Below are 11,961 nucleotides of genomic sequence, written 5' to 3' on the forward strand. Positions count from 1 at the left end.
TTGGTAAATCAGGGTGGAAAATAAGTATTTGGTCAATAACAAAAATACAACTCAATACTTTGTAACATAACCTTTGTTGGCAATAACAGAGGTCAAACGTTTACTATAGGTCTTTACCAGGTTTGCACACACAGTAGCTGGTATTTTGGCCCATTCCTCCATGCAGATCTTCTCGAGAGCAGTGATGTTTTGGGGCTGTCGCCGAGCAACACGGACTTTCAACTCCCGCCACAGATTTTCTATGGGGTTGAGGTCTGGAGACTGGCTAGGCCACTCCAGGACTTTCAAATGCTTCTTACGGAGCCACTCCTTTGTTGCCCGGGCGGTATGTTTTGGATCATTGTCATGTTGGAAGACCCAGCCGCGTTTCATCTTCAAAGTTCTCACTGATGGAAGGAGGTTTTGGCTCAAAATATCACGATACATGGCCCCATTCATTCTGTCCTTAACACGGATCAGTCGTCCTGTCCCCTTGGCAGAAAAACAGCCCCATAGCATGATGTTTCCACCCCCATGCTTCACAGTAGGTATGGTGTTCTTGGGATGCAACTCAGTATTCTTCGTCCTCCAAACACGACGAGTTGAGTTTATACCAAAAAGTTCTACTTTGGTTTCATCTGACCACATGACATTCTCCCAATCCTCTGCTGTATCATCCATGTGCTCTCTGGCAAACTTCAGACGGGCCTGGACATGCACTGGCTTCAGCAGCGGAACACGTCTGGCACTGCGGGATTTGATTCCCTGCCGTTGTAGTGTGTTACTGATGGTGACCTTTGTTACTTTGGTCCCAGCTCTCTGCAGGTCATTCACCAGGCCCCCCCGTGTGGTTCTGGGATCTTTGCTCACCGTTCTCATGATCATTTTGACCCCACGGGATGAGATCTTGCGTGGAGCCCCAGATCGAGGGAGATTATCAGTGGTCTTGTATGTCTTCCATTTTCTGATGATTGCTCCCACAGTTGATTTTTTCACGCTGCTTGCCTATTGTAGATTCACTCTTCCCAGTCTGGTGCAGGTCTACAATACTTTTCCTGGTGTCCTTCGAAAGCTCTTTGGTCTTGGCCATGGCGGAGTTTGGAGTCTGACTGTTTGAGGCTGTGGACAGGTGTCTTTTATACAGATGATGAGTTCAAACAGGTGCCATTCATACAGGTAACGAGTGGGGGACAGAAAAGCTTCTTACAGAAGACGTTACAGGTCTGTGAGAGCCAGAGATTTTCCTTGTTTGAGGTGACCAAATACTTATTTTCCACCCTGATTTACGGATAAATTCTTTACAAATCCTACCATGTGAATTCATGGATTTTTTTTTTCACATTCTGTCTCTCACAGTTGAAGTGTACCTCTGGTGCAAATTACTGACCTCTGTCATCATTTTAAGTGGGGGAACTTGCACAATCGGTGGCTGACTAAATACTTTTTTGCCCCACTGTATGTATGTATATATATATATATATATATATATATATATATATACATATATATATATATATATATATATATATATATTTTTTTTTTTTTTTACATACATAGTTTTTTGTTGCCTTATGGTTCCAAGCGCTGTCACCAATCTTTGCATTTTGTTATTATCTCATGACACTTGTTTAATCAGCTACCATCTCTCCTGTGGACTTTTTAATGTCTACAGTCTCAGACCAACACAGCCCTGCCCTTCCCATATTAGATTCTTGATGAATGTGTGTTGTTGTTATTCAGCCTGGTTCAATGTGCCCCTTTTTAACTTTGAGCACCCGCCCCTTTAAACCTCTCTGCACAGCCCTGCACTGAACTCACTATCTTCTCCCTCTAACAGCCTCCACATGTTCTCACTGTAATTTCCCCTCATGAATGAATTTATGCTGCACTAATGTGAATGTTTGCAGGGAAATCAAACGCATTTCACACGCAGTACTCGAGCTGACTTACCTTTGTTTGAATGACGACTTGTACGCGCTGACTCCACAGATAAGGTACGAAAATATATCAGGCTACGTCTTCAGGGTTTCTACTCCACGGCCGTATTTCATACGGGTCCACATTTCCACTGCACGCTATTTTCTGCAAGTACCGCCGCTTCGCCTCTGGACGCAATCGGTCTCTATACAGTCCATTCTCTTTTGAGCTGCTTTTAAGCATCTTGTAATCGTCGTTCCAACACAGTGTGTTTGTTTTGATTCGTAGACCTCGAAAATGGTGCCGCGCTCCCACAATGCATTGCGGCGTGACGTCAACTCCAAAGCCCTATAGAACATGTTCTTTTTCATTGTCAAAATGATCAGGAATAAAGAAGAAAACTGATTCAAAACCTGTGGAACCTGCCAAAAAACAAGTTTTACTGCAAAGGATTTCTAGATGTGAAGGTTTTGTGGCTTTTTTCAGTTTCTAAAACAAACTCATTTGTACAGAAGGATATGAGGATGTATATGTCCGGTGGTGGGTTTTTTTCTTCTTGATTTAATGTATTCATTTATCTCTTCACTTAATCTTTCTTTATGTTTTTTTTTTTTTTGATTTGGCATGAGCGATTTCCGGTCCTCACTCCAAGCCAGTTGGTGGCGGTAATGCACCACATGTTCTATCACAGCTGCGTCCGAGAGGACAGGAAACGTCTGTATGCGTCTGCAAACCAGGTAACTACACTCAGCTGAGCCTCTCTGCTAGTCGTTATTAGTTGGAGGGTTTTGCGTCACTTTCTCTCGGCTTGATAAAGGGCTGTATAGAAATCTCTGGTACGTAACACGTAACGTCATTTTTAGGGAGCGTCGCAGAGAAGTGAGGCTGTTTCTTTGTTTTTGTCGAGTTTTGATTGAAGACATGTTTCCAGTCCGTTTTTTACTCGTTTGTTTTTTCATTAATAACTTTACATTATCACAGAGAACAAGAAGGCGCTTTGTTTGTCACATTCACCTTATGTCTGTGAAGGTTCTCAGTCATCCAGGTCATCGTAGTCAAAGGAGCTTGCAAAGAAAAGCGTCTGGACTTCTTTAAGTTACTTGAAGACGTTTCACCTCTCATCCGAGAAGCTTCTTCAGTTCTAAGGTCAAATGGTGGAGAGTCCCAGATATAAACCTAGTGGGAGTGACCCCCCACAGAGGGACAAAAGGACCCCCTGATGATCCTCTAATCACCTGAGCCAAGGTGTGAAACTGGGTGTGGGCCCCAATCAGCCAGAGTTTCGGGTGAGTTCATTGTGAAACCTGGCCCCACCTTATCATGCGAATTCCTGAGGTCAGATGGCCCAGGATGTGAGTGGGCGTTAAGGCGTCTGGGAAGGATCTCAAAACAGGATTATAGATGGCAGAGAGTTGGTGTCGTAAACCCCGCCTCTGTTCAAAGATGGTCGCTCACAGTGGACATAGATGCTTCTTTCACTCCTCTTTCAAACCATCTGTCCTCTCTGCCCAAAATGTGAACATTAGCATCCTCGAAAGAGTGTCCTTTATCCTTAAGATGCAGATGGACTGCTGAGTCTTGTCCTGTGGAGGTGGCTCTTCTATGTTGTGCCATGCGCTTGTGAAGTGGCAGCCACTTGGCAGCCACAGTGATAAATGGCTGAGATGGCTGCAGCTGTACGTGTGAGGTACCTACATATTTCAAGATGAATTTGCAGAGATGTCATGTTTGGTGCTTACAGACATCACACTGCATTTTGTGATTTCGTAGCTATTGTTGTGATATTTTGGAGCTTCCCATGATCACCGTGACAGTCATTCATTTTAACATAACCTTTCTATTCCTTTCAGGGATCCTCATTTTTTTGGTGAGGAAGATCAGCAGCTGTGTCGACAGGCAACAGGTAACGGCATGCTTTTCTGTTAGTACTGTAGACCTTGGTCTGGTGCTCTTTTTTAGTTTAACACAGTATTTTCATTTGCCGAAGTGTAAAAAGCTTGTTCCAGGAGAAACAAACTTTAGTGAGTTCTGCAAAATGATTCCCACCATCGCACACTCTGTCAGCCTCCAGTGTGCCCTTTTTTTGTCCTTTAACTGAAGAAAGTCGGTAGTCAGAACATATGAGATAAGTGAGATCCTCATTTTGCCTGCTTATTTCAAGATACAACATTTTCACAAACTGCTGTAGGATAACCTTGCTATTTGTCTTTTCCAACACTTCTACATTCATCCATATTTCCTTGTCTGCTTCTTTCCAGGTGAAAAGTACCTGAAATGGGTGAAAGATTTTGTTTCCAAAAACAAAAGCATGTGCGTTCACCTGAAGAAGCCAAGTGGTGCTGACCTGTGGATAGAAGAGCTTGAGAACACCAAATACAACGGGGATGATGATGAAGTTAACGCCTGGGGAAAATTCTACCTTCCCGAGATTGTAAAAATGCAGGTTATTGGTGTGGTAAAGGGCACCTCATGTCCATGTGACGAGCTTGTGCTGATGACGTGTGAGGACAAAAAGCTGTACGGCTATGACGGAGAGGAGCTGCATCTGGTGGCTTCCAGTTTCCTGGAACTATGTGACAAAACGATAGAGTATCCAGCATCCAAGCGCTACTACAATGGAGAGGCCTTCAAAGATATGGTGAGAAGTTAGACTGCTAAGAATAAGACTGGGGATGCCTAGTGTTAGAGATCAATCACCTGAGCTTTTCTTTGTATTGTTGTGTGTTCTGTTTAGACTGAGGAGGACTGGAAAAAAGTTAAGATGAGTGATGTGGGGAGGAAACTGCAGGAAGAACATAAAAAGCTGGTAAATGAAACCCAGTCAGCGTTCGTAAGCCTCATATCATAGGTGGGTATTGGAGCTGAGTATCATCACTGATTTCTAGAACCTGTTCAATTCCAATTCACAAGGTCCCAATTAGATTCCATTTAATTCTTACTCAGAGAGTCAGAAACATTATAATTCTGATCATTTATCAGTACTGACACTTGTGAAACTTCATCAGAGGTGTGAGCATCACAGCAGATGCTTTTGTGTCAAAGTAACTGAGGATAAAACACAAAACCATGAAGCAGATTTTCCTGGCCTAGCTTTTTACAGTAGATAACCTTAAAAATATTATTCTGCAGTAGAACAAAAGCAGACGAGAACCACGACTCAACAAATGTACATTGGCTGATGCTGCTGAAGTGATTCAGAGGTTTTAATAAGAGGTTTTAATAGAGACACAGCAGAGCATTTTGCAGTTTCACTTAATTTGAAAAAAATAAATAAAATTTGGTATTGAACAGCAGAAATGAGGCTGTCTTGTCGGAAGTCATTAAAAAAAAAATGGCTGTAAACAACGGTAGACTGCTTCATAACAAGCAAGCGAATAATGCCAAAAACAGAGATTTGAGATGGGAAACGGTGTTCTTAAAGTACACTGAGAGAGGCAGAGAGCTGTGCTGTGTTGTTTTTCTGTGTGTGTTTTAATGGTGGTGGAAGCAAACCAGCAAAAGTAAGAGGGAATTCATGACAATGTTTATGTCAAGCGAAATGTGTCTTCTTTTGCTGCTGGTTTGGTTAGAGAGAGACAAAACGTGCAGCTTCAGGATCTGAGCAGCTTTCAGCACCAACGGCATCACAGCTCAGACTTGGATTCAGGATTAAGCCCTTTATGTTTGACTGTAGTGATTGTAGCTCTGTCCTTGTTATTAATCGCTTTAGTCAAACACAGCTATTGTTTGCTGGGATGTGTATATACTTGACAGTTTGTATCTCAGAGTTATCAAAGACACTGTGGATAATCATCAAGAGATTGTTGTCCTCTTAATAATGACCTATTTGATTGTTTGTTTTTTCTTCTTCTTACAGATTCTGGTATTTGGCCAAAAGAGAGCTTCACAATTCTTGGCTTCACCTGTGGTAGAAAAATGACTAAAGTTATGCAACACTCTCTAAAATTAAAGCTATGCAACGCTTTAACATGAATGGCGAAGGAGTGCATCTCTTTCACTGTCTCTTCCTGTCCTCTTCTCAGTCTTTGTTGTGGCACCTCTGCTATGTGTTATAGAAAGCACTTGGAATCATGTTCAATACAAAAACACCAAACTCGTGGGATTGCCCTAGCAAGCAGTTGGTAAAAACTAATTAAAACTGATATATATCAGCTTCACTTTCTAGCTGCAAAAGCACGTTTCTGCAAAAGCATGCAGTTTCCTGTCAGCACTTTTTGGCACAGAGTGTACTCAGAGTTAGGCCTTTCTTATATAAAGCAATATAATCAGCATATAAACATTTAAGATGATAAATTTAAAGCTCAACAGTAACTGCTATAAATATTATAACTACACATGTAGTGCTTTTGCTTAAGTAAATTATAGTTGGGATCATAATAAGAAAACATGTGTTTTTATTTTCTGTGTACCCTGGGTACAGACCAGTATAAATATGGGATTCTTCCCAATAAATGCTGTCTGATAATGCTTCATATTGCATTAAACACTAGATATGTAAGCAAACAAACAAAAACCCATAGAAGCCAGTTTTAATTATTAAATGTGACAATTACATGGAGATGGAAAGTAAACGTGCTTATACACGTCTCTGTGATTACAGAAAATCCACACAGATGCTGTCAGAGCAGAGAATCTTTGATTTATCAGAATGATGAATGCAAATGATTTCATGAAATCTCACTCTTGTTCTGGGTTGTAAAATTCACCTGTCCAGTTAAACCGAATCCTTTGCAACACGGTTCTAAGAACCCTACCAACCTCATCCTCAGCTCTCTGCCTGTTATCCTTTTCAGCTGAGTATTCATCCACATGTGTTTCAACTTCTCTCTCATTTTCAAGCAAATTGCTCAGGCTCTCAGCTTCAGCACAGTTACCATATGGCCACTCTCTGAGGTCTTCTGTGTTCAAGCCAAACAAATTCTTACATGATCTGCAAGGCTTCATTCTGGCACCATCACGGAGACAAAAAGCCTCACACCTGATATTTCCAGGTACTTCAATTGTTCCATCAAAGTAATCTTTCTGGACTGTGTTTGGATAATAGGTCATCACCGCACCAGATACATATTTATGCCATTTGCTAAGACAGGAGGCAGCAATCATAATTTTCCCAGCGTTAGGACCTTTGGTGGACATGGAGACTCCGCAGTACCTTTCTGATTTGTTGGTTTGGGATTTTTGAGAAATGCAGATGGTGGACGAGACGAAAGCTGTTTATTTATTATTCTCTTCTAAGTCCAAGTCTGTGAGGAGATCTTGCAGACTCTGCTTTATTTGCTCTTCATTCTCTGAGTTATTTTGCAGGATGATCTGAAAACAGTTACAGATCTGGTCAAAGTGTTGCACCTGATTATATAGTTGTTTTTCATAGAAAGTTGATCAACATGTTTGTTTCGCTGCTTGACTTATTTAACTATGCAGGACCATTGGATGCTTTTGGTTTAGACATTTTAAGATAGGGGGTGAAACAAGTCACAAAAATCTATTTAATTTTAAATCAATAAGCAAAAATCCATCTTTGTTCTCACTAATTTATAATTAAATTTGCTAATTGACCTTTTTTTTTCTATTTTGCTATGCCGGGCTGTCAAAACACGCTGAATTTAGAGTCTTTGAGCTGACTTAACAGATCCAGCAGCTACACAGTGACAGCATCATATACGCCTTGAAGACTGTAAGCATCTCCAATAATGAGTCTGTTAGACATTATTTAGAACTAACAAATTCTGAAGCAAGTCTCCAGCTCTCCTGCAGTCTCTGTGTTTGGTGGAGAAGTATAGCTAGAAGCATATGTTGAAGTATAAGGTACAGTATGGATTTTCTTTGGATTTCTCAGTAAAAAAGCACTTTGCATTATACTTTCCTAAAAACTGGAAGTTTGTCAGATTGACTGAAAATGTGAGAAGAGTTATCTTACCATGTCGAGCACACAGGAGAAGGGACTTCGCCTGGGAAGCTGAGTCGAATACAACTTTAAAGGCCTGGGATATCTTCTCATTAAAGAACCCAAAACAAAAGGATTAGGGAAGATTTCTTCTGGAGAAAAGGGGATGTTGTTGATTTTGCCCAGAAACAACATGCTGTGAAGGATCTGTTGAGTGAAAACATATTTGCTTATTGTTAGTAGTGATAAACAGGACTGTCTTAAAAGTGTCAAAGGTAACACACCTCATCCACCAAGTGTTGACTTCCCGGAGTCATGTAAGAGCCCCGAACCATCCTCTTGGTAATCTTGTAGGCATTAGTTTTGAACCTCCTTTGAGAAATTGTCTTCTAAAATGATAATGATCGAGCAGTTAGGGATTTAAAGACACAGGAGATCTGATAACTTTGGCTACAGCAGAGTCTGCAGACATACCTATTTTGCTCTTGGTCGGCCTATTTTAAACATGAGAGAAAACATAGTTAGTGAAATGTTGATAACATACAATGACTATCATTGGTGGCTGAAAAGATGCCAGGTAACAAGTGAAAAGCTGCTACTTACCATCGCCACAGTCTAAGAATGAAACAGGAAACACTGAGCGAGTTGCCTCCATCTTAAAGCTGTTGATCATGTGATTTAAAGGAAAGCCACACCCAGCTCTTTCCTGGAATTTTACTCGACTGTAGAAAACTGCTCCATTTGCCCCGCCCACCCATGATCTTTAATATCTACCAAAAACAACCTTTTGGTTGTCAGTAACCAGCCGATCGTTTTCGCGATTAAAAAGTGGCTTTTTGCGGCGGCGTTCCCACCGCGAGCAGAACTCCGGCTCAAAAACCGCTGTTTTTGAACACTTTTATTTACTTGAGCATTTTAATGGGCTTACTTTGAAACAAAGTGCGATTGAATGATTATTGTTATGTGTTGCCTTGAATTCGGCTATGCTGTCTGTTAGACAGCTGTTTTCCTTTATTGTTGTTTTTGTATTGTTTGTAGCGAACGCTACTGGAATGTATAGATTAAGCTACGTAGCCAAGATAATTAATAATTTAACTGTTGTACATTGGTTGATGATGATTTGCATTGTTACATAGGCTTGCAGAAAAATATATTTGTTTACCGGTAAACTGAATCGAACTTGATGTGCTAATGGATGTTTTTCTGACCTACAGGTCAGGTTTTGTTCCCTCCCTTTGAATTAATCTTCTTCATATTGAAGTGGCGAGCCGGTAGGACCATTCTTTGTTTCCCCTCTTTCCCCCACTTAGCCGTCTTTGGATTACGGACATATTTCCTCATTGTATGAAGCTGGACTCTAAGGAGGAATACCTCAAAAGTGAACTTTAAAAAGAAGAGGACCAAAAAGGACTTTTGCACAGAAAGATCACAGCATTGATTTATTATTTAATTGTGGGCATTTATGTTGTGTGTTGTGTTAATTATTTTGTTCCATTTCCCCTTTCCTCCATTTATTCAATATATTTTTGGTACAAGATATTGCAGTCTTTGGTCTCATCATTCACACCATCTCGGCTCCATAAAGAACTATTTCTTCTGCGCGTCAGTCAGTAAACTCATCCATTGAAATAAACTAGTCCTTAAATAACTTTGAGTTACACAGTGGCAAATGTAATAGAGAAAGACACAGGGCCACCTGAAATCTGTCGTCCTATCTGATTCAAAACCAACATGTAGGAGAATCTGGAATCTTTGATTTTGAGTTAAAAATAAAATATGGGTAAAATGCAGAAATGTTTTTACTAACATGTACTAACAGAGACTTGGAGGAGAGAGACCTAATGTTTAATAATCCACATTTCACTGCTTTACTCTTTGGTTCAGATGTGGATAATGTATTGTTCTTTCTTTGTGATTGTTTATGTTTAAGTTGTTTGTTGCTGGTTTTTAGTTTTTTTGTCTGTTTGGAAGCTGACACAGTCTCTATGGAGATGGGTTTTTGGGGGGTAGCAGGAGGAGAGAAGCTGCAGAGAGGCGTGTAAGACTGCAACTCTGCTTCCTGGTCCCAACTCTGGATAGTCATATTTTGGGGGGTTTAATAAACTACTACTCCATGATGTAAAGCTGAAGTATTACACAGCTTTATGAACCTCCTGTTATCCTGGTAGACGAGTACAGCAATAAATCTTTTACTTGAACATCTTCTGGCTCCAATAAGCTTTGAAATGTGACCATGAAGTTAGAGACACACTGACTGAAACCCACAGCTGTGACTGGATCACATCCACACACAGTGTAGCTGCTGTCTCTGTGTGAGGTCTGTGTATATATGTATATACACTGAACAAAAATATAAACGCAACACCTTTGTTTTTGCTCCCATTCCCCATGGGATGGACGTAGAGATCTAAAATTCATTCCAGATACACAATATAACCATCCCTCCCAAACAGTGGTCACAAATCAGTCCAAATGTGTGGTAGTGGACACATCTGCCATATTGAGATAATCCATCCCACCTCACAGGTGTGCCACATCAGGATGCTGGTCTGACATCATGAGTAGTGCACAGGTGTACCTCAGACTGCCCACAACAAAAGGCCACCCTGGAATGTGCAGTTTTTTGCGCTATTGGGGGTCTGGGGACCCAGAACCGGTCAGTATCTGGTATGACCACCATTTACCTCATGCAGTGCAACACATCGTCGCATGGAGTCTATCAGATTGTCAATTGTGGCCTGTGGAATGTTGGTCCACTCCACTTCAATGGCTGTGCGAGGTTGTTGGATATTCGTGGGAACTGGTACACGCTGTCGTATACGCCGGTCAAGCACATCCCGAACATGCTCAATGGGTGACATGTCCGGTGAGTATGCTGGCCATGCAAGAACTGGGACATTCTCAGCTGCCATCTGCCCTGAACAATGTGAACCATGATTCATCCGTGAAGCGCACACCTCTCCAACGTGCCAGACGCCATCGAATGTGAGCATTTGCCCACACAAGTCTGTTACGGCGACGAGCTGGAGTCAGGTCAAGACCCCGATGAGGACGACGGGCATGCAGTTGAGCGTCCCTGAGACGGTTTCTGACAGTTTGTGCAGAAATTGTTTGGTTGTGCAAACCAATTGTTCCAGCAGCTGTCTGGGTGGCTGGTCTCAGACGATCTTGGAGGTGAACCTGCTGGATGTGGAGGTCCTGGGCTGGTGTGGTTACACGAGGTCTGCGGTTGTGAGGCCGGTTGGATGTGCTGCCATATTCTCTGAAACGCCTGTGGAGACGGCTTATGGTTGAGAAATGAACATTCAATGCACGGGCGACAGATCTGGTTGACATTCCTGCTGTCAGCATGCCAATTGCACGCTCCCTCATTGCTTGTGGCATCTGTGGCATTTTGCTGTGAGACAAAACTGCACATTCCAGGGTGGCCTTTTGTTGTGGGCAGTCTGAGGTACACCTGTGCACTACTCATGATGTCAGATCAGCATCCTGATGTGGCACACCTGTGAGGTGGGATGGATTATCTCAATATAGCAGATGTGCCCACTACCACACATTTGGACTGATTTGTGACCACTGTTTGGGAGGGATGGTTATATTGTGTATCTGGAATGAATTTTAGGTCTCTACGTCCATCCCATGGGGAATGGGAGCAGTAACAAAGGTGTTGCGTTTATATTTTTGTTCAGTGTATTTATGCTTATATTCATATTCTCTTATTCCCCTTTATTTGATATCCTAATTCTGTGCTGTGTAAAAATTTGTCGGTGTTCTGCTACTACAAACTGGATTCCCTGGAGGATAAACATGAGGGATTCATAAAGTTCTATCTCTCTGTTAAAATCCCCCAAAATAAATGAAATGTGAATTTCAGGCAGACATGTTTTTAAAAGAGTCACTTTAGAATAGAATAGAATAGAATTCAACTTTATTGTCATTGCACATGCACAGGTACAGGGCAACGAAATGCAGTTTGCATCCATCCAGAAGTGCTTTAGTGATATAGATATATTACAATATATATTAGCAATAGTATAGATATGTAAGTATATTACAGAAATGGGTCTATTATGGTATGTTATAATGTACACGGTATGAAGTATGTTGTGAATATTCTATAACTAAGTATGTACAGGCTGTAGTGAGTACAAGCTATGTACAGGCTATGAACAGGATATAAA

The 11,961-nt window shown here is 41.4% G+C and overlaps 1 pseudogene across 1 annotated transcript; it reads right to left on the reverse strand.

The window, feature by feature from the left end:
* Positions 1-6,484: 6,484 nt before the first annotated feature.
* LOC146672566 (uncharacterized) lies at positions 6,485-8,266 on the reverse strand (annotated as a pseudogene). The gene is made up of 3 exons (XR_014910361.1): positions 8,065-8,266; positions 7,814-7,987; positions 6,485-7,206 (listed from the first exon to the last, which is right to left on the reverse strand). The product of XR_014910361.1 is annotated as an uncharacterized LOC146672566 (transcript).
* Positions 8,267-11,961: the final 3,695 nt, after the last annotated feature.

Source organism: Rhamphochromis longiceps, linkage group LG3 (genome assembly GCF_057381845.1).
Source record: "Rhamphochromis longiceps isolate RC_006_pf linkage group LG3, R_longiceps_female_GT1.1, whole genome shotgun sequence".
NCBI lineage: Eukaryota > Metazoa > Chordata > Actinopteri > Cichliformes > Cichlidae > Rhamphochromis > Rhamphochromis longiceps.